The sequence below is a fragment of the Symphalangus syndactylus genome, chromosome 7 (assembly GCF_028878055.3).
Source record: "Symphalangus syndactylus isolate Jambi chromosome 7, NHGRI_mSymSyn1-v2.1_pri, whole genome shotgun sequence".
NCBI classification, from domain to species: domain Eukaryota; kingdom Metazoa; phylum Chordata; class Mammalia; order Primates; family Hylobatidae; genus Symphalangus; species Symphalangus syndactylus.
The window spans coordinates 154,238,991-154,263,292 of NC_072429.2; positions in this window are offsets into that span (position 1 = coordinate 154,238,991).

The window sequence follows — 24,302 nt, forward strand, 5'->3', positions numbered from 1 at the left end:
GTCTTTCCTATGGCCCCTCCGCCACCTGTGGAGGAACATTCCAAAGTCAATGTCATTTCTTCCACCTGAAACAAATTTTACATGTGTTACCACTGTCCTGATTTTGTGTTTCCTCCTAAGCTCTTCAGGAAGATTGTCAACATTACCCATCCTAAGTCTCCCTCTCTTATTCCTCTACACGGTCCAATTCCATTGCTGCTGGCATGACTTGACCAATTTAGCTGCATTCACTACTGAAACAAAAGGGCGAATCACTACTTTGTTCCTATTGCAGACATTATTTATTGACTGTGCAAGATTACTAGACACAATCTAGCACACTCTTTTAACACACACATACACACACACACATAAACACACATACACACACATACACACACACATACATACACACACATACACACACATACACACACACATACACACACACATACACACACATACATAAACACACATACACACACATACATACACATACACACACACACATACATACACACACATACACACACAGATACACACACACACACACATACACACACACACACATGCAGTTTTCCATGTGCTACCAGTTGTGTTCCCAGGGAAGGAGAATGTCAGATGGATACTAACAAGAAGGATGTCTTTTATGGAATTCTCTTGGGATCAATACCTAGGAAAGTAGAGAGAAGCATGGTAGGACAAGGAGAGAAAGTGGGCTGGACGCAGCTTCAGCCTATGGGGACACTGGTAAAATAACACTTCAGAGTTGTATAAAGGCCAAGTTCTAGTTGGAACGGGTAGACTGTGCCTTCATATCCGTCTATTGATCAGTCATTGGTTGCAGGCAGTTGAGACCACCCTTAAAGAGGGCTGTGATCACAGCACCCATCATACAATGTAACCTCATTCTGAGGATGTTCCTCACACCTCTATCATTCTTGCATCTTGATTGTTCCTTACCAGGTCCTACTTTTCTACTTAATTTTAAAGTGTTGAAGTTTCTCATAATTTCTTTTCCCCACTCTTCATGCAATATACACTCAATGCAATCTCACCTACTCCCATTCTTTCCTTTAATAATGATAGACTGAAGGGACCCAAATTTATATCTGTACCAGATATTTCTTCTAGCTCTACACATATATTTGCAAAACCTACTTGTAGAATTCTACTCACCATCTTCCCCCACTTCCTGTTCTTTCCCAAACAATCTTTCTTTTTTCTTGCTCCACAAACAGAAACTAGAATGATTTCTTTAAAAATACAAATGAGGTCAAGTTACCCTTCTGCTGAAACTTTTCGGTATCTTCCCAGTACCCTTCAGAAAAGGTAAGAACATTCTTAAAATGACTCTTTCAAAGCTCTGCACATTCTGATCTACGTTTCTTCCTTAAGTTCCTCTCTAGGTTAATTTTACTTATTCATACGTCCTCCTTGATCCCTGTCATTCGGTGAATCTTTCTTTATTTTTAAAGTATCTGTTTAAATGGCATTTCTTTAAAAACTCTTACTCATTGTCCAAAAGTAGTTAAGGATTTTGTTCTATAATATCACTCTATCTTTGTGTTTATTCAAATGACAAAATTATTTACTTTATTCTTTTGTTTCATATATTTTTCTTCTGTTTGACCGTGAGTTTCAAGGGGGCAGGGGAACAGATTATCCTATTTTGTTTGTTTTTAGTCTATCCCCAGTGCCTAGAATAAGGCTTGATGCACAGAAAACATTTTATGTATGTATACGCTGAGAAAAGCAGTATGATTGAAGAATGCGTAAATAGTGACTGGAAAATGAACATGCGAATCCCAGCACTTTGGGAGTCCGAGGAGGGCAGATCACGAGGTCAGGAGTTTGAGACCAGCCCAGCCCACAGGTGAAACCCCGTCTCTAGTAAAAATACAAAAATTAGCCAGGCATGGTGGTGGACACCTGTAATCCCAGCTACTTGGGAGGCTGAGGCAGCAGAATCGCTTGAAGCCAGGAGGCAGAGGTTGCAGTGAGCCAAGATCGTGCCAGTGCACTCCAGCCTGGGCAACAGAGTGATACTCTGTCTAAAAAAAAAAAGAAAAAAGAAAATGTACATGCATAATTTAGCATGTGTTTCTACCACTGAACACAGTGTGGGAAACATAGGAATATAAATCAGGATGATGCAGATGAGTAAATAATTCTGAATTATTTAATAGTCAGGATTTATAGCTAGGATTATTTTCAAAGGCCTATTGATATGCAATGGAGATGGATGAGCATGTACTACTTGAGGGCAGAAGAAAATCTCAATGAAAAATAGGGAGTAGAAATCTGAAGACAACAAAGAGGATGGCAAGATAATTGCTTTTCCAAAGTAATACAAATGAACACACTTAAAAACAGGCATGGGTAAGTTCACTATGGCAAAATGTCCAAATATATACTGGGAAGCAAATGGAAAGTTTTATCTTGACTTTCGAGGTGAACAGAGATCTACAGGGATAAATATTTTATAGCTGAGAAAACATGTGAAAAAGGGGAGAAATGGCTGGGCACGGTGGCTCATGCCTGTAATCCCAGCACTTTGGGAGGCCGAGGCTGGCGGATCACCTGAGGGCGGGAGTCTGAGACCAGCCTCACCAACATGGAGAAACCCCGTCTCTACTAAAAACATGAAATTAGCTGGGCATGGTGGCGCATGCCTGTAATCCCAGCTACTAGGGAAGCTGAGGCAGGAGAGTCGCTTGACCCTGGGAGGCAGAGGTTGTGGTGAGCTGAGATTGCGCCATTGAACTCCAGCCTGGGCAACAAGAATGAAACTCTATTTCAAAAAAAAAAAGAAAAACAGGAGAAACTTGCCCCAAATCATTTGGTTAAAAAGTTGCATATTTAAAATGTGAACCAGCCAGGCGCGTTGGCTCACACCTGTAATCCCAGCACTTTGGGAGGCCGAGGCTGGCGGATCACCTGAGGGCGGGAGTCTGAGACCAGCCTCACCAACATGGAGAAACCCCGTCTCTACTAAAATCATGAAATTAGCTGGGCATGGTGGCGCATGCCTGTAATCCCAGCTACTAGGGAAGCTGAGGCAGGAGAGTCGCTTGACCCTGGGAGGCAGAGGTTGTGGTGAGCTGAGATTGCGCCATTGAACTCCAGCCTGGGCAACAAGAATGAAACTCTATTTCAAAAAAAAAAAGAAAAACAGGAGAAACTTGCCCCAAATCATTTGGTTAAAAAGTTGCATATTTAAAATGTGAACCAGCCAGGCGCGTTGGCTCACACCTGTAATACCAGCACTTTGGGAGGCCGAGGCAGGCAGATCACCTGAGGTCAGGAGTTTGAGACCAGCCTGGCCAACATGGTGAAACCCCATTTCTACTAAAAATACAAAAATTAACTGGGCGTGGTGGCGGGTGCCTGTAATCCCAGCTACTTGGGAGCCTGAGGCAGGAGAATCACTTGAACCCGGGAGGCGGTGGTTGCAGTGAGCCGGGATCGCACCACTGCACTCCACCCTGGGCAAGAGTGAGATCCTGCCTCAAAAAAAAAAGAAGTGAAACAGTTTCTTTCTAACCTCCAAATGCACAATATTCCACGACACCAACCCTACACCAAAGAAATGTGTAGAAGTTTATAAAAATGGTTATTAACTGATTTTTTTCAGCACCAGAATCAACTATCCTGACTCTAGCTTTAGAAACGTAAGTTAAAAAAAGAGGAAAATAACTTCGAAGGAAGTAATTCTTTGAAAGCCGTTAGGACAACACAATGATTTGAGGGTCTTGTGCTTTTCCATGAAAAGGTGGGGCTAAGTCTGTTTTAGAGGGTGAAGGAGACACAGGAGTTAAAAATGTGCCAACACCGTGGCCCTTGGAAATAACTTGTAAGATCAAATGAAAATCGCAATCGAGACTGTCACTTTTCGATCAGATTGTTTTCAATCGATAATGAGTGCAGGCCCGCAAATGTGTATGGGTGTTATGTGGCATATCAAGGTACATTTCTGCAGAACATACTCAGTGCAATATGGCTTGTGGGTACAACATTCCTTTATATAATTGCACTCAACTAATGTATGCCTTGGAAAGCAAGCACATCAAACATTATGTCTTAACAGACTTCTGAAAGAAAAACTGGAGTTCCTGGTGGCTCTTAAACAGTCTGCTGGTTATTTTATGGCATAGAGGAGAAAATTTACCCTGCAGAAATCTAGCCGAGCACATCCTCAGACTGATCACATTCACCTTCTCATCATGGTTCCAGTCTCAATTAAAAAAAAAAAAACAACAAAGAATCATATTTGAGTAATCTGTTCTGAATCATACAGGGAAAGTCCATGCTGAGATAATACTTATGCATCTGTCTTAGAACATGTCTAGAATATTTACTAGGAAGACTCACTATCAAAAGGGATTTTGGCATATGTGCATTAATTCAGCAAGCCTCATTTCTTCAATACCAAACATGCGCCAGACATTGTCCTAGGAAGAGAGGATTTAGAAAAAAAAAAAATAAAGATATATTTACCGCAGTCCAGCCATAGAAAAAGATAAGTAATTAAATGCAGGAGTATACTATAGCTTCAAAGATAAAACTTATGAAGGTCTGGAAATTAGCACACATGGGATAAAACAGTCACTTCTACATAAGAGGAGGCGATTATAAAGAAGATTCACTTAAGATTCAGTATTGGCTAAGGTTAAAGAGAGAAGCATTGTTCTTGGACCAAGTTTTCTGGGAGGTGGGAGAGTAAAAGAAGTCCGGGACCAAAGGAAGCTACAACAGAGAGCACTGAACGAGCAGCCTTGCAGGTCTGACCCAGACTGCCATCTGAGAAAATTACAGGCAGTTTGATTGGCTGGGGCACAGGCCGTGAGGTGGGGCATGATGAGTGACAGCTGGAACCAGGCAAGGCTCATAAATGTCACACTAAGGAATTTTCACTGTTTTCTACCAGCCACTGGAAGAAACTGAAGAGCTTAAAGCAAGATAATGGCACATCACAAAACACATGGATTCGAGGTGGTAAGACAAAAAGAAGTTACTGTAGCAGAAGCATCAGGAAGTAGACTTGTATTAATTTAACTGCAAAATAATTACTTCTCCTACCCCCACAACAACATTCCAACACACAGAACTAATGTGGGTTATTAATTATTTCCCACTGTTCCCTACTGAAACAACATACTTTCAACTTTATTCTTTCAGTTCTGAGCGTGCTTATCTGCAAAGATATATAACCTAGTCTCCACGTCTTATCATAGAAAATTAGTACAGGTGACTTGTCTATTTTCAAACAGGGAGAAAAATAGAAATAGATGCATTTAGTCCTTCTGAATTAACCAGCTAAGCTACTTGAGGAGGAAGAGATTATATCAAAATTGTAAACTTTTAAAACTAATTTAACATTATAACCACAAATGGATATATAAATTTTTTTCCTTCAGGGAATACTTGGGAGAAAAATTAGAATCCATGCTCCTGCCTTATTCAAAGCAAAATGATATTGGGTATAGCTGTTCATTTCAAAGGCCACTGCACATCTCCCATAAAAGCAGTGTGCTACAGTGATGAAAACTGCCCACCAATGGTCATGCCTATGCGCGTTTTCTAAGGTGTTTGCCACCCTCCTGTCAAGAGGTGAAGTCTGTTTCTTTAACTCCTGAATCTGGGTTGCCCACGTGGCTTGCTTTGATCAATGAAATGTCACAGAAGTTATGTTCTAGGACTTTTGAGCTCAGGTCTTCAGTTTCTACTTTCCCTTTCGGAACTCAGCTCCGAATAAAGAATTCTGGAATCTCCTATTAAGGAGGGTAACCACACAGAGAGACGGGAGAGTGACAGGCCACAGGCAGAAACACAATCTACATGGAAGAGACCCATGGCATTCCAGCCAACAGCAAGTACCAGGCCCCACGTGCAAATGAGGCCAATGGGTTCCACTATGTCCAGCTGAGCTGTCCCAGCCAAAACCATGTCAATCATGGACGAGTTCTCTCTTCTTCACCCTGCCCATATTGCTGTCTCATGGCATCATACCCAATAAAATGGCTGTGATTTGAAGTCATTAAGCTTTGCGGTGCTTTATTACATAGCAACATATAAATAATAATGAGTAGTAAAATGCTTATTGCTAACTTTTCAGTGTAAAATTCCAGTGGCAGACCATGATGCCATGTAGAAAATATCTGGCTCAATTCGTACAAAAATGGCACAGCGTGTGGGACTCAGAGGAAACACCACGGTAGCAGGCCCTATATGCACAGCAGGACACAGAGGAAGCCAGTGTCCAAGGAGCTGAAGGTGACCCTGTGGCCTTTCAATATTCACACGAAGAAGCAAAAGCAATAGCACAGCATATCCTGGTCGGTGATGTGTGTGTATGTGTATGTGTCACAGCTGTATTAGACCAGACCACGTGGTAACATTGTCTAAAGAAAGAAATAGAAAATACATAGAAAGCTCTAAACTTGTTTTTCTTTAGAAGTTATGTCCCAACCATGATAAAAGTGTTATTTTTCCTCCTTGAGGAAACAAAGAAAAATCAACGATAACATTTCTACCCATTTTTTTTTTTTTTTTTGCTGTTATATCCATTTTATGATGCTTTGCAAGTACTATTTATTCTTACTTTTACAGCCAGTCAGAATGTGTTTGGGTTTCTCTTATTTCTGTCTTTTTAAAGCTTCAACATTAAAGTTCTTTAGTACATCACACATTGCAATATTAAAAGAAAACACTATCTTGCCTAAATAAGCAGTATCGTATAATATCCAGTCGAAACTAACTTCAATGTACGTGATATGAATATTGCTTTCTGAAAACTTTACGGTCTGTTTGGACCACTCAATATGTAATTTTTAAACTAGGATGCCATAGTGTTTAAACAGTTTTCACATCAGAAATGTAAGAAGTGCTTCTCCTCAGCAAATGTAAAAGAACACACATCACAACAAACTATCTCTCAGACCACAGTGCAATCAAATTAGAACTCAGGATTAAGAAACTCACTCAAAACTGCACAACTACATGGAAACTGAACAACCTGCTCCTGAATGACTACTGGGTACATAACGAAATGAAGGCAGAAATAAAGATGTTCTTTGAAACCAATGAGAAAAAAGACACAACATACCAGAATCTCTGGGAGACATTCAAAGCAGTATGTAGAGGGAAATTTATAGCACTAAATGCCCACAAGAGAAAGCAGGAAAGATCTAAAATCAACACCCTAACATGACTATTAAAAGAACAAGAGAAGCAAGAGCAAACACATCCCAAAGCTAGCAGAAGTCAGGAAATAACTAAGATCAGAGCAGAACTGAAGGAAATAGAGACACAAAACACCCTTCAAAAAAACCAATGAATCCAGGAGCTGGTTTTTTTTAAAAGATCAACAAAATTGATAGACCGCTAGCAAGACAAATAAAGAAGAAAAGAGAGAAGAATCAAATAGACGCAATAAAAAATGATAAAGGGGATATCACCACCGATCCCACAGAAATACAAACTACCATCAGAGAATACTATAAATGCCTCTATGCAAATAAATTAGAAAATCTAGAAGAAATGGATAAATTCCTGGACACATACACCCTCCCAAGACTAAACCAGAAAGATGCTGAATCCCTGAATAGACCAACAACAGACTCTGAAATTGAGGCAATAATTAATAGCCTACCAACCAAAAAAAGTCCAGGATTCACAGCTGAATTCTACTAGAGGTACAAAGAGGAACTGGTACCATTCCTTCTGAAACTATTCCAAACAATAGGAAAAGAGGGAATCCTCCCTAACTCATTTTATGAGGCCAGCTTCATCCTGATACCAAAGCCTGTCAGAGACACAACAAAAAAAGAGAATTTTAGACCAATATCCCTGATGAACATCGATGCGAAAATCCTCAGTAAAATACTGGCAAACCGAATCCAGCAGCACATCAAAAAGCTTATCCACCAAGATCAATTTGGCTTCATCCCTGGGATGCAATGCTGGTTTAACATACGCAAATCAATAGATATAATCCATCACATAAACAGAACCAAAGACAAAAACCACATGATTATCTCAATAGATTTAGAAAAGGCCCTTGACAAAATTCAACAGCGCTTCGTGCTAAACACTCTCAATAAATTTGGTATTGATGGGACGTATCTCAAAATAATAAGAGCTATTTATGACAAACGCACAGCCAATATCTTACTGAATGTGCAACAACTGGAATCATGCCCTTTGAAAACCGGCACAAGACAGGGATGGCCTCTCTCACCACTCCTATTCAACATAGTGCTGGAAGTTCTGGCCAGGGCAATCAGGCAAGTGAAAGAAATAAAGAAATAAAGAGAAATAAATATTCAATTAGGAAAAGAGAAAGTCAAATTGTCCCTGTTTGCAGACGACATGATTTATATTTAGAAAACCCCATCATCTCAGCCCAAAATCTCCTTAAGCTGATAAGTAACTTCAGCAAAGTCTCAGGATACAAAATCAATGTGCAAAAATCACAAGCATTCCTATACACCAGTAACAGACAGAGAGCTAAATCATGAGTGAACTCCCATTCACAATTGCTACAAAGAGAATAAAATACACAAGAATCCAATTCACAAGGGATGTGAAAGACCTCTTCAAGGAGAACTACAAACCACTGCTCAATGAAATAAAAGAGGATACAAACAAATGGAAGAACATTCCATGCTCATGGATAGGAAGAATCACTATTGTGAAAATGGCCATACTCCCCAAGGTAATTTATAGATTCAATGCCATCCCCATCAAGCTACCAATGACTTTCTTCACAGAATTGGAAAAAAACTACTTTAAAGTTCACATGGAACCAAAAAAGAGCCTGTATTGCCAAGCCAATCCTAAGCAAAAACAACAAAGCTGGAGGCATCATGCTACCTGACTTCCAACTATACTACAAGGCTACAGTAACCAAAACAGCATGGTACTGGTACCAAAACAGATACATAGATGAATGGAACAGAACAGAGGCCTCAGAAATACCACCACACATCTAAAACCATCTTATCTTTCACAAACCTGACTAAAACAAGAAATGGGGAAATGATTTCCTATTTAATAAATGGTGCTGGGAAAACTGGCTAGCCATATGTAGAAAGCTGAAACTGGATCCCTTCCTGACACCTTATACAAAAATTAATTCAAGATGGATTAAAGACTTAAATGTTATATGTAAAACCGTAAAAACCCAGAAGAAAACCTAGGCAATACCATTCAGGACATAGGCATGGGCAAGGACTTCATGACTAAAACACCAAAAGCAGTGGCAACAAAAGCCAAGATAGACAAATGGGATCTAATTAAACTAAAGAGCTTCTGCACAGCAAAAGAAACTACCATCAGAGTGAACAGGCAACCTACAGAATGGGAGGAAATTTTTGCAATCTACCCATCTGACAAAGGGCTAATATCCAGAATCAACGAAGACTTTAACAAATTTACAAGAAAAAATCGAACAGCCCCATCAAAACGTGGGCAAAGGATATGAACAGACACTTTTCAAAGGAAGACCTTTATTCAGCCAACACACACATGAAAAAAGGCTCATCATCACTGGTCATCAGAGAAATGCAAATCAAAACCACAATGAGAAACCATCTCACACCAGTTAGAATGGCCATCATTTAAAAAGTCAGGAAACAACAGGTGCTGGAGATGATGTGGAGAAATAGGAAGGATTTTACACTGTTGGTGGGACTGTAAAGTAGTTCAACCATTGTGGAAGACAGTGTGGTGATTCCTCAAGGATCTCAAACTAGAAATACCATTTGACCCAGCAATTCTATTACTGGGTATATACCCAAAGGATTATAAATCATGCTACTATAAAGACATGAACACATATGTTTATTGTGGCACTATTCACAATAGCAAAGACTTGCAACCAACCCAAGTGTCCATCAATGATAGATTAGATTAAGAAAATGTGGCACATATACACCATGGAATACTATGCAACTGTAAAAAAGGATGAGTTCATGTCCTTTGTAGGGACATGGATGAAGCTGGAAACCATCATTCTGAGCAAACTACCGCAAGGACAGAAGACCAAACACTGCATGTTCTCACTCACAGGTGGGAATTGAACAATGAGAACATTTGAACACTGGGTTGGGAATATCACACACCAGAGCCTGTCATGGGGTGGGGGGTTGGGGGAGGGATAGCATTAGGAGAAATACCTAACGTAAATGAGGAGTTAATGGGTGCAGCACACCAACATGGCACATGTATACAAACCTGCACATTGTGCACATGTACCCTAGAACTTAAATTATAATAATAATAATAAAGAAATGTAAGAAGTGCTAAATTACAGATTTTCAAATATTTAGGAGACATTAATATAATGCCATGTTTTTTCTGAACACTTATTAAGCACAGTTAACAAAAACAAATAGAAATGATAAAGTTTTGTTAATATTTCATGTTAACTCCCATTTTTATTTTAATTAATTTCTGGCTTGAAACCATTGGAAATTTGTTTTTAACGAACAGAATTAAATACATTAGGTCCTTGATAGAATTCTTTTCCTCCAAAGAATATCCCCATCCCCCACTTTTAGCTAACTGTCATAATATGTTCTTTTTTTTCCAGATGCATCTTGTTCCAGAACTGTATACACAAGTTGGACGACTAAACTGATATTTGCATAACAAGAAAAGTGGTCTTTAGACAATTTGGCAAATATGCTCATAGCAGCACTGCCAGGAACTAACCCCCAAAATAGGATCACAGCAGAGTTGGAACGCCAGTGATAGGGCTTTATTTCCAAGCACACAACCAGAGTTAGAGAACACATTCAAATAACCCAGGCCTTTTTTTATGTAAAAATTTTTAATAATCATGGCATTTCCAATGCAAATTTAAAATCTAGTCAGTAGCTTATTTTATTAAGAGACTTCATGGTTTTGACAGGTAATGATCTTTGCTAGAAAGGTCCCCCTCCTCCTCCTCCTCCTCTTCTTTCTCAGGTCTATTCTTGATTCTGAAATTCACACCACTGGAATTTTATACCACACCACAGTTAAACATTTTTTTCTGAATTTTACTATATTGCATTTTCCTGAAGATTTCTTTAATGCATGCCCTAGTTCTTTGGAGACTTTCAATGCCTGTTTAACAGCTTTCCTTATTCATTAGCAACTTCCTTTAGAATCTAACAAGTCTCTTATGATCCTGGAGTTCTGTCAATTGTAGTAATTTTTTATTGTTTTTATCACACGGTTGGGAATATTTGTTACTTTTTACCCTCACTTAGAAGCTTAATATAACTACAAAAATGTTATATAACTCTTATTAATGTCTTCATCTTTTGTCATTATGAGTGGCCTAGCCCCTCCATAGACAATTTGAGCCTATGATTTTTCATGGAAGAGGGCATAGTTTAGCTTCATGTATTATTATCCTCTCTCATATTTGCTCTATCAGTATATATTGGAATATGGTTGAATTCTATAGCATGTATTTTATTGCTTTCACACGTTTTATTGTGCTTATGTTTGGATTTCTTCTCATCTGAGAAAGGATTGATTTTCTCATCTCAGTATATTTTTAATAAAATCATAGCTAAGAAAGAACATTTCATCCATCTAAAAGCTAACTTCCTTTCTTTTATTTTGTCCTGAAAAATACTACACCCACACATTTTTGCCAATAGCCTAAGACATTTAGCCATACTAATCTATCCTATTGGCTCCTTGGCTTTGATTGATGGACTAACAAAAATAGCTTGCTTGATGTTTCCAGAGAAAGTATCTTACCCTCATCTGCCTAAAGTATTCCTAACATAGGATTGTCAGATTTAGCAAATAAAAATATAGGATTTCTACTTATATTTCAATTTCATGTAAAAAACAAATAACTTTTTAGTATAAGAACATCTTAAATACTTAGAGGCTTATCTGAAGTTCACATTTAAATAGGTGCCCTGTAAGTTACCAGGCAATCCTGTCCTAAAGGAATAATATTCAAATCTCTCTTTAGCTTTTCCTCCAAATGTTGCTTAAAAATTTTCTGGGAAAATCATTAGTTTTATCTCCAGAAGCAAGACACGGTTGTCAGAAAAGGATGGGTTTCATTTTCTATTATTTTCATGTACTTGATTATTTATGATATTAGAACTGGGATCTCAGGAGTGGCCTTGTGTAGCAATCAATGGTGGCTGACCATTGGTTGCTCTTTAGGAAAAAGGGTCATAAGCCCCCTTTTGCTCACTTCCCTGCCCCTTGAAATTAACTTATTGATTTAAATTAAAAGCATTGCATGCCTACTCTACGATGAATATTGTGATGTCAAGAATCCCAAACAAGCAGCAAGATTCTGTCCACCAGAAATGTTAAGCATATGTAAACCGGAGGCGGGCGACTGGGAGGTACCAGAATATGCTCTTTGTATTGATTTTAGTACCTGAACTTATGTGCTTTAATTGAGTTATACTTACCTATAAATTGATGCTCCCATCATTGAAAACAGCTTATGCTGTTACAGAATACATTGCGTAAGTGTATGGATTCCTTTACAGTCAACCAAAGGGTAAAGGTGACATGAAGAAGAAAAAATACGCTAACTAAATGAAAATTGGGAGTCATAAAAACATTTTTATAGAACTATAGAAATGATCTAAATCTCTTTTGGTGGGCTTTCTTTGCATCAGTACTACAAATGTTGGATTGTCCCAGCTCTGTCCTCAGACATCTCTGTAATCAGTATCTTGTCAGAGATCCCTGAAGAGGGGTTCTGGAGAGCCCTGGAAGGTTCTTGAGACCTCTCGAGGCAATCCAAAATGTCTTCCCGAAATGCCTTGGCCCATCATTTCACTCAGATATCTATATAAAGTCTCCCCTTAGACAGATCTTCTCTGACAACCCATTAGAAAATAGCAGCCTCTGTTACTTCATCACCTTCCCTACTTCACATTTTGTATAGTTCTGTTGCAACCTGAAATAAAATAATTTAAACCGAAATATAAATAGCACATTTGTTTATATTGGGTTTCCCACACAAGCTCAAAGAATGTAAGGACATGTACTTTTGTTTATTACTTTATCCCCAACACATTCAATAGTACATACCATATTGCATGTCTACAGAAATCGTTTGTAATTTTTTTGTACAATGAATGTATTTTATCTGATAGTTTTTCTTGGCAGTGAAAATATGCTTTTCCCTTACAGCTGCTCTTATTGAAAGACATTACTCTTAAGTGAATTTCCTCACTCCAGTAATTCAAGAAGAAAAAGTGTATATAGAGAAAAAGCATTAATAGTGTTTTATAACTTATTCCTAAAAATGGGTTGATTAAATGTTTATCATTAGTGCAGCAATGAAGTTTCTTTTAAACTCTGAAAATGAGGGCACATTCAGTGACTTATATTTTCAATGCCTTGTGTAGACCAAAAATAGATAAAAACAAGAATCACTAGGAAAGTAATATTGTATAAGCCAATCTCTAACAGAGTCACAATAAAACAAATTAATGTTTGAAATTATCACCATTAGGTCAAATCTGTGTCTTGAGCTTCAAAATACTTCATTCATTCAATGGTTAATCGGTCACTGACTACTGTAGGCTGGGTACTGGGGAGCCAAAAGAGAAATTAATCACGGTCATCAATTTAAAAACCAAAAACTCTGTCAGCCAAGTGTATGCAACAGTTTTGCAGAATAAACACAGTGAGTTTGGTTTAAGACAGAGAAATTTAAGTTTCCAGAATATTGGGGAGAAAGTGTCTAATAGGATGGTGGAGTTCATGCAGAGATTCTGGACTGGAAAAATGATTTGGCCACCATTAGCATAGGACTAGATGCCACTAAAGTGGCAGAGATCACTTAGAATAAATGGCAAACAAAAAAGAGGCCTTACTTCCTTGAGATTCTTCTGACTAGGAGCCAGACACTACAGAGCATGGAAAATATTTTGTAAGGTAGAGTTACCGAAGACGGCCTTTTTCTCCGAGATATGCTGACATGCTTAATGTGGGCTTTCTTTACAACAATGTGATCATTCCAACAACTACTAGTTCCACGATGTTTTTAGAGTTTACAAATGTATTACTACAGTGAGTTTTATTGTATCTGAGCCTCGTGAGAGATTTACGATTATCCCTATTTTATGCAAAACTTCAGAAAGTTTAAATGAAAAGTCACAAATAGATGACTGATACCTAATCCACAGCTCTTGGATGACCTATAGCGTCAATGTTTTCAATGAAGAGAAGGTGATTTTCACCCCATCCTTCACTTCTAGTTTTTCCTAATTGTTCTATATGACTTTATTGAAAGCTTCACTTCAAAATCAATCTCTCCCCTTCTCAAACTATCTTTCTTAATAAGGATAATTGTTAGGAAGTTCCCACAGCTACCTAACACCCTCTAATTCCCAAGACCTTGTGAATGCTTCTGACTATGAATTTTGAAGGCATTCCAGAAATACAGTTTCAGTTTGATTATAAAGCAAATAACATCTTGGATATTATTATATTTAAATATTTAGAATTATTTAAAATTAATTTTTTGCAAAAAATTCTTGGAGGGAAATGAGAACAAGAGTTTATTTAAGAAGTAGAATTTTATTTCTTTTTCTACAGGTCGACTTACTAACACTGTGGTTCTCCATAGAAATAAATAAAATTCACATACATAAAAAACGGTAGAGAATACTAAATGTGCCAAATAACGAATTCCTTTAAGCATAGATATATATATACACATATATACACATATATATATACATATATACATACGCACACATATATATACATATATATACACACACACACATACATATACATGTATATATACACACATACATACTTATATACACTTTTATACCTGCCAAGAAAGGTAAGTTTGTCACTGCTTAGAGATTGCTGAAAGCAAAATGAAAGAGTTCCATCAAGTGGTCATATCAAGACACAGCAGTTTGTATTTCACCAATAGAAAGAGGAAAACAATTTCTCTGAAATCTAGTTCAGACATAGATTTCTAACCGAGCTATTAAAATTTTATGCCATGCAACATTAAAAAACACAATTAAATGCATTTTAAACATTATTACTAATTCATTTTCCAATTCATTTTTAAACTGCAAAGAAAATAGAAACTATGTGATTTTTATTTTTTATCTTTTTCATAACGAATACTCTCTCCATATAGTTTGCAGTTGAAAATGCGTGGTTATAATCTTAATTTGCATGTTAGTCATTTTTTTAAATTAGCAGGTAAACCACAGGTAATACTAAACTAAGTATTTGGATTGCACCGAAAATTCAGAAACTAACTACTTGCAAATGACCTATACATCTTAAAATAGTACAAAATAAATACAAAGAAAACTCTACTCAAGGTTGTTTTAAAAAATAAAATAAGTTATAAAACATAAACATGAGTTAACTTGCTTCTTTTAACAATCTATAGTTTTTGCCTTGCCAAATTTCATCTCCTTCATAAAGACAGACAAAACAGGCATCTTTCTTTTTAAAGTATAATTGATTTAAGGGGTCATTTTCTCATTATTTTGGAAAAACCATCATGGCTTATTTTAATGTTATAAATGCTACTTCTAAATATATATTACAGATTAAGATTTGTTTCTTGCTTAATAAAGCAGTAGTTCATTTAAGCAACCATTGTTTAATTAAACTTTCTGAATATTATATATATATTACTAATGAGATGAGGTTAAACAATAGATTTTTATATAAAACCTATGAAATATATATTATCTAGACATAAAATTGGAAGCAATGTATTTAATGATTAAGATCATGGATTTTGGCATCAGAGAGATTTGATTTGAATCTAATCTCTTCCACTTTTTTTCTCTGTAACCTGGAGCAATGACAAGCGTACTTTGTTTCATTGCACTTTTCTTGTAGATGTTGTGTTTTTTACAAATTGAAGGTTTGTGGCCAGCCTGCCTTGAGCAATTCTATCCACACTATTTTTTCCAACAGTATGTGCTCACTTTTGGTTTCTGGGTCACAGTTCAATACTTCTCACAATATTTCAGATTTTATCATTGTCATTATATTACTTATGGTTATCTGTGATCAATGATCTTTTATGTCACTATTGTAATTGTGGGACACCATACACTCTGCACATATAAGATAGCAAACTTAATTAATATCATGTGTGTTCCCACTTCTTCAGCAGCTAGCTGTTCTTCCATCTCTCTTCTTCTCCTCAAGCCTCACTATTCCCTGAGACACAACAATATTAAAATTAGACCAAGTAATAACCCTGCAATGGCCTGTAAGTGTTCAAGTGAGAAGAAAAGCATCATACATCTCCCACTTTAAGTCAAAAGCTGGAAATGATTAAACTTAATGAAGAAGGCATGTTGAAAGCTGAGAGAGGCTAAAAGCTAGGTCTCTTATAACAAACAGCCAACTTATGAACACAAAGGAAAAGTTCTTGAAGGTAATTGACAGTGCTACTACAGTGAACAAATGAACGATGAAGAATGTAAAACAGGCTTGTTGCTGATATGGAGAACGTTTTATCAGTCTGGATAGAAAATCAAACCAACTACAACAAGGCCCAAATTATCTTCAATTCTCTTCAGGCTGAGAGAAATGAAGAAGAAAAGTTGGAAACTAGAAGAAGTTGGTTGATAATTTTTAAGGAAAGAAGCCATCCCAAAATAAAAGAAAAAGTGCAAGGTGAAGTAGTAGCATGTGCTGATGTAGAAGCTTTAGCACATAATCTGGAAAATCTAGCTAAGATAATAGATGAAGTTTGTTACACTAAACAAGAGATTTTCAGTGTAGATGAAACAGACTTATATTGAAAGAAGATGCTGTCTAGGACGTTCATGGCTAGAAAATAAGTCAATGCCTGGCTTTAAAGCTTCAGTGCACAGGGTGACACTCTTGGTAGGGGCTAATGCAGCTGGTAAATTGAAGTTGAAGCCAATACTGATTAACGATTCTGAAAATAGCAAGAATTATGCTAAATCTACTGTGCCTGTACTCTATAAATGGAGCAAAGTCTGAATGACAGCATATCTGTTAACAGTATGGTATACTGGATATTTTTATCCCGCTCTTGAGACCTACTGCTCAGAAAAAAAAGAGTCCTTTCAAAATATTGCTGTTCATTGACAATGTACCTGACCACCCAAGAGTTCCGATGGAGGTGAACAAGGATATTAGTGTTTCTAAGCTCGTTAACACAACATCCATTCTGTAGCCTCTGAATCAAAGAGTAATTTCAACTTTCAAGTTTTATTACATAAGAACTAAACATGGTAAGGTTATTGCTGCCATAATGACTACTCTGATTAATCTGGGTAAAATAAATTGAAAATCTTCAGGAAAGGATTCACCACTCTAGATGACACTAAGGACATTTGTGATTCCTGGGAGGAGTCCAAAATATCAACAATAACAGGAGTTTAGAAGAAGTTGAGTCCAACTCTCACAGATGACCTTGAGGGGTTTAACTCTTCAGTGGAAGTAAATGCGGATGTGGTGGAATCAGCAAGACAACTAGAATTAGAACTGGAGCCTGAAAATGTGACTGAGTTGCTGCAGTTTCAAGATACAATTTTAATGCATTAGGATTTGTTTCTTAGAGATGAGCAAAGAAAGTCGTTCCTTGAGATAGAATCTACTCCTGGTAATGATGCTGTGAACATTCTTCAAATAACAACAAAGAATTTAGAATATTACAGAAACTTAGTTGATAAAGCAGTGGTAGAATTTGGGTTTGAAAGAAGTTTTACTGTGGGGAAAAAGCTATCAAACAGCATCACGTTACAAAAAAAAAAAAAAATCTTTCATGAAAGGAAAAGTCAACCAATGTGGCAAACTTCATTGCTGCCTTGTTAGAAGAAATTGCCACAGCCACATTAACTTTAAGAAACCACCACCCTGATTGGTCAGCTGCCACCAACACTTGGACCAAACCCTTTACCTGTGAAAAATCACGACTTGATGAAGGAACAGATAATCATTAGCATTTTAGCAATAAAGTATTTTAAAATTAAAGTATGTGCATTGTTTTTTAGACATACTTCTATTGCACACTCAGCTGCTTATATTGTAATGTAAACATGACTTTTTTATGCATTGGAAAACCAACAAACTTGTATGACTCACTTTATTGCAATGTTTGCTTTACTGCAGTGGTCTGGAACTGAATCTGTAATATCTCCAAGGTATGCCTGTATATCTTCATGTATAATAGGGAAGTAATTCTACTGATACAGGTATGGTAGAGCTTAGATAATGTCTCTTATATCAAGCATCTAGATTAGTAGCTGACTATCATCAAAATGAAAACACATGTTTGTGAATCAATATTTCCACTGTTCTATCTTGTTATTGGTAGGTGAGAGTGGTGGTGAACTTTCACCTCAAATTGTTTGATTTAAATAGTTGAAAAAATATAAACAAGTAAGGAGACAAAAGACAAATGTATTGCTTCTATGATGACAATACGATCATATTTCTTCTGAGTGCTCTATGACCTTCCTCCAATCTAAGCAATATTTCCATTTCTACTAGAAGCCAGAGAGATTCACACTGTTACCCTTCTTTCTGTCTTTTGGAAATTTGCAGTGATAATAAGTTGATTTAAAATCCTTACTTAATATCAAGAACAACTCTTCCTGTCAACATGGTAATAAAATGAACACTGAGGATGAAGAGAGAGAGAATGATAAAGTGCATTCAGTAAAACATAAACAAGTAAAGGATGTGGGCGCAAGGTATATAGGAAGTATTAATAGTTGTACTCCTCTCACATATTTTGTCATGTGTGAAATAATTCAAAAGTAAGATGTAAGTAAACCTAAAAGAAAAACTAAAACTCCCTTTAGGAAACCTAAAAGTGAATAGATTCACACTTCAACAAACTTTTGACGATATGTCAGCAAGATGGAAAATAACTACAAAAGGAAAGCTGCAGATACAAGAAGAAATGTTGAGTGAAGAACATGGAAAGCATGTAGATAAACCACAGGGTCTGTGTGAAATAACAAAAAAATTAAATTTGGGAATACAGAAAGGATATAATTAAAATATGGGACAATAAGTAAGACTAGCAGGTGATTTGATTTTTATAATTCTAAGGTCCCTATGTTATATAAAGAAGGAATAGAGAAAATGATTAATGTAGACTTTAAGTAAATAAATCTGTTAAAATTTCATGGTAACTATTAAAAGAATAAAGAGGGAAATAGAATTTAAATAAAAACTTCATGTAAAAGATGCAGAAAAAGTGATAAAAAGTAAAAGCGATGAAGCAAAAGAGGAACATACAAAACAAGAAATAGGATGGTAATGAATCCAAATATATCAGCAATCCTAATAAATGTAAATAAATTAACTTTCTAGTTAAAGGTTAAATTCAATAAAAGATAAGATCCAGGATTATACTATCGAAGAATCACACATGAAAATAAAAACATGGAAAAACTGATACACAAAGGATAAGAAATTAGGCAGCTTAAATATTAGTCAAAGGAAAGCTGGTGTATCTATATTAATATTATAGAGTGAAGTCTTTAAGGCACAAAGCATCATATAGAATGGAAAACATCATAAAACAATGATAATTATACACTCATTTCAACTTTGATGCCTCTAATAACTTGCCTCAAAACATATAAAGAAGTCAACAAACCCATCATACCAAGGAATACACAGTGTTCTCAGGTACGCACGGAACTTCAGAGAAAGCCGAACCACATGGGGAAGACATAATGCACATATCAGCCAATTCCAAGGAATTATCAGACAGATATACTTCTCTTAGCACAACGAAGTTCAAAGTCAGAAAAAAACATTTTTTTTTGAAAAATTTGTAGATTTGGAAATAGGAAAGCATATTTAAAACATACAAGAAAGCAATAAAGTCTGAAAACCGATAAATTCAACAGTTAACTTAAGATACTAGGGAAAATATAAGAAACCCAAGCAGAAGAAATGCAATTATAAAAACCAACAATAATAATGAATGAAATAGTAAATAGAGATACAGCAGATTAAAACAAAAAGATTAACAAATCGAAAGGCTAATTCTTATATATTTAATATATGTGTGTGTCTAATCTACTCTCAATATTAAACTATTAATCCTTTCTTTCCTAAATATATATCAACAATGATTGTTATATTTTTTCTATTTTTATATTTACACAGGGAAATGTGATATTCACCATGTTTCACTTAGTGTTTTTTAACTCAGTATCATTTTTGAGGCCAATTTTGAGACCCATGTGTATAGAGAGATACTTTATTCCTTTTAACTATTGCCCAGTAATATATAGATTAAATTTTTATCCATCTATCCCCCATTTGCTATCTACTAATAGTATTTCAAAGCACATCCCTGAATTTTCCTATGCATCTCTGTTACACGTTACCCTAAAGAGAAATGACAAGCTTTTTAGAGAAGTGGCATACTCAATTTCCCTAAATGTTGGCAAATTGATTATTTAAATGGCATTTAGCAGAAAATCTAACAAAACATTTTTCTTCACATTAAAAAAGAAATCCTTAAATTGCTTCTTAGTTTCTATAAAAATGGAAGAGTGGAGAAGTATTCAGGGCTTTATGTTTTATTCAATTGGATCAATATCCTCCATAATCCTGTGAATCACCTTTTTAAAAAATTTGTAAAACTTAAGACAATATTTTATAGTTTTGCTCCACATTGTTTGAAATTTAGAAACTTTTATTTCTAATTAGATTGCTATGACATTAAGTGTGTGTGTGTGTGTGTGATTGGTAGGTATATAAATTATCTACTACATGCAAGATATAAAAATATGATAAAGTGTTTGGACCTTACCCTTAGAAAACAATATCTCAATAACTGTGGTGTGGCTGAGATGATGTTCAGGTATCATCTCATATTTGCCTACATTTCTAAGTTTATTTCTACATTGCCAAGTTTGTCACTATAACATGGCCATTTCCTGTATAGGAGACAGATGCTCTTTAGGTGTGTCCATCATAAAACTAGTTTAATAAATCAGGACACATTGAAAATAAAATAAGCCTCAAGCATAAAGCAGGACCAATCCTTGAACAAAGTGTATATTCAATATATACTCCATTGGCTTCAATAGTGAAAATATACTGTGAGCTGTCACAAAGTTGGTAGGCTCTGATCCCCAGCGGGTACTGTGCCTGTCCTTTGCATAACTAGAGGGATTGTTAGTCCTCTTTGCATACATCACGATTGTTAATAAAGTGACATTTGTCAAAATGAGTAAGCACCTGTTGCCATGGAAGGTGCCATAAGCAAGATTATAAAACAAATTGTTGTAGTTGGCTAGGAACCAGGAGGAAGATGAACACCAGAAGAAAAGGCATTCTTTCCTTAATTCCTCATACCCATTTTACAATGCATTGCATACAGTTGTTTATGCAGAACACAGGCTGTTTTCTTTTTTTCTGAAACCTCATGTAACCGATGGTATTTTAAATGAGCTCTAATACAAAATGCCTCACACACTGCTATCCTATGCCTCATTTAACCCATTATACGGGTTCCCTCTTGAAACATTTAGTCTTCATTTGTCTATTTTTCCTGTAACTTATTTTTAGGAATAGAAAAATCATGTCCTGGGAAGCATGTCTTCTGGCACATATTTAAAATACCTAAGGGGGCTCAGGTAACATCAAGACCCTAGTAGGTGCAGACGGGTCCCCACCAATATCTCGGCATTTTATTTCAATTATTTACTATCTTTCAATATGGCCCACAGCATGAAGATTTTGCATATACCAGTTTATTTTTTAATTGAAAATTGAAATAATACCAATACTCATAAAAAAATCCATTCAATTCTATTCAGTAAACAGTCTTCCTCTTCATGCCAGTAGATATCTGTAACTCTTTCCCCAGGTTCCTTATTTAAAGTATCTTTACCAAAAAAAGCAGACAGGCTTCAAATAACCGTCTGACATTGGAGAATGACAATATTTTTTCTTGTGAATTAGCATCCTAGCTAGGCACTGATATGAGATATACTGACATAGCTTTCCTGCCAAATCTCATTCTTGTATTGTTCATGAATAGATTCATTATTTTGGTACAAAGACTTTAAATATCAAGTTTAATTGATCTTTTATATCACACTTCTCCAGAATTTTTTACTGAAGGATAAATTTGTTCCTCTAAAAAGCACAGCCTGTCCCGAGCAGATGCATGCCATTAAAAAAAAAAAAAATCACATAAATGTCTTCTTTTGGTTCTATCACAGCCTAACATATGAATCCATGTTTATTGTGGTAATGATTCAAACTAGTAAAATGGGGTATAATTTTTGTTTGTATTATAATTGCAGTGCTCCTCATTTCTAGGTACCCCATACTGGCTATTCTCATGTTTTATGTGAATCTCAGGGTGTATTGACTAGCTCTGTGATCTTGGAAAAAATGACTGGCTGCAAAAAGTTCTCTCATTTCTTCTGCCAATCCCATTCTCTGAAGAGGAAAATGTAAGACTATGTGTGCAAAAATTCTAAGACACTGAGAGTCCAAAGAAAATAGAGAATAGATATTTAAGCTTGAGACCAGAAAGCATTTGTGATTATTAAGACTGAATTCTTGTGACTTTGAGTCAGAATGGCTTGTTTTTAGTTGGAAGTTATCTTCTAGATCCTTATTCTCTGATTATATGCAATTTGGAAATGTCCTACATAAAAACTGCTGCCTAACTTGTCACCTGGTTTTCTTCCAATGCACAGAAAGAACTAGAAGCCCTGCAACAAATGGATTATGTGCACCATCTGGCCATTTTGTGTCGCATACTAAATTTTAAACTAAAAATGCCTTTCTTCTTCCCATACTAGAACATAAGAAATTTGCTATCTTTTCTGGCTTGATGTATAACTTAATTTATTTGTTAATATAAGTTGTTGATGGCTAAAATTGTGTAAAATGTAGTTATACATAATTTTTAGCTTCAAAGTCACAAATTTTGTCACTTTATTATGGAGGAATTGCAAATATCTCTAGGGTATAAACTCAGCCTGATTTCTGGATATCTGTTTTTTTCTATTTGCAACTTCAAATATGTGTGTAACGCCATTGCGAACTCTCAATTTTGTTAGGTGTCTTTCAAGTATATATGAGAAGTTAACATATGCATATTTTATATAATTTTTACATGTAAGTGCATATGAGTTCCTCTGAACTTTGAGAAACTAAACTGTCCAGAAAGGTATGTTTTTACATGTAGCCATTTGTAATTTGGTAACCACAGGAAATGTAAATCTGAAAATAACTATAAAACAGTTAAGGATAAGTATATAGTGTGATTCTTTTCCTTATCTAATATAAATTTTTAAAGCCACAGGAAAAGGAGCCGAAGACTGGACTATAACAGGTTTGGAGGCTATGAATACATAGAATGATACCAATTTATGGAAATACAGATTGATATTAGCTCATGTTATTGAGGGCCTACTCTTTGCCTTTTTTGTGTATGTATGTATGTATGTCTTTATTTATTTATTTCTGTATTTATTTATTTTTAGAGACAGGGTCTCACTCTGTGGTTCAGATTGGAGGGCAGTAGCGCGATCACAGCTCACTGCAACCTCAACCTCCCAGGCCTAAGCAATCCTTCTGCTACAGCCTCCCAAGTAGCTGGGACTACAGGCACGTGCCACTGCACCCAGCTAAATTTAAAAATATTTTGTAGAAACTGGGTCTTTCCCTGTTGCCCAGGCTGATCTTGAACTCCCGGGCTAAAGCGATCGTCCCACCTGGGCCTCCCAAATTGCGGGGATTACACGCACAAGCCACCGTGCCCAGCCACCATTGCCTTTATACATATTACCTCATTTAAATATGCATTTTTCCAATGGAAGGAACTGGAGCTTAGATAAATTCTATACCTCTCAAAATAACACCACGTGGATTTTTAAAAAAATCTTTAAGCATTTACCTACTTATTTATTTGGCTAATGGGAAAAAAAAGCTCCCAGTCACAAACATCCCCCGTCACAAACATCACGATCCATGATGATAGAGCAAAATCAGATATGCTAAATTTAGCCAAATGTATTGCATACAGTAGGTCATCAATACATGCTTATTGAATTAATTAAAATCCAACTTGAAAAGGAAATTGACCCTGTCAAATATTTGTATATTTTATCTCATCAAATTTAGTTGTGTGTGAGCCAAAGAAAACATATGAAAAGTGTTTTATTTTGCAGGGACAGATGTATAAAATATTATCTAATTTTAATATACTAAAGGCATAGTTATAGTTTTCCTTTAAACATCATTTTGACCTTAATGATGTGACTTACTATTTTACCCTCCAAAAACAGTACACTTTATAATTA